The sequence below is a fragment of the Leishmania donovani genome, chromosome 33 (assembly GCF_000227135.1).
Source record: "Leishmania donovani BPK282A1 complete genome, chromosome 33".
In the NCBI taxonomy this organism is placed as follows: domain Eukaryota; phylum Euglenozoa; class Kinetoplastea; order Trypanosomatida; family Trypanosomatidae; genus Leishmania; species Leishmania donovani.
Genome location: NC_018260.1, coordinates 191,376 through 191,770, shown reverse-complemented (window position 1 = coordinate 191,770; position 395 = coordinate 191,376).

Below are 395 nucleotides of genomic sequence, written 5' to 3'. Positions count from 1 at the left end.
GGCGTGCGTGCGCCGCTGCGTTTGGCCCTTTTTGTCCCTCTCGATATTTTCTTCCTTTGCGTAACTTCCTGCTGTGCGGACTCAGCTTGCTTGGTTGCGTGCTTTCTCCCGCGTTGCAGTCTGGGTGCCGTCGTTTGCGCGCTGCATGCATCGTGGCCGTTTGCCGCTTCTATTTCTCGCTTCTCATCATACACCAGTGCCATCATTGAATATGCGGCATCTCCTATGTCCGACGGGGTGAGCTGGTGCGGCGCAGGCGCCGGAAACGTGTCGAGAGCACCCCCCCCCCCGGGACTACGCCATGGCGTCATCGGGGCTGCAATGTGATGGGCCGCCTCACGGCACTACGGGATGCCGCGGCGTGAGGCGACTGGGAGGGTGAAACATGGGACACG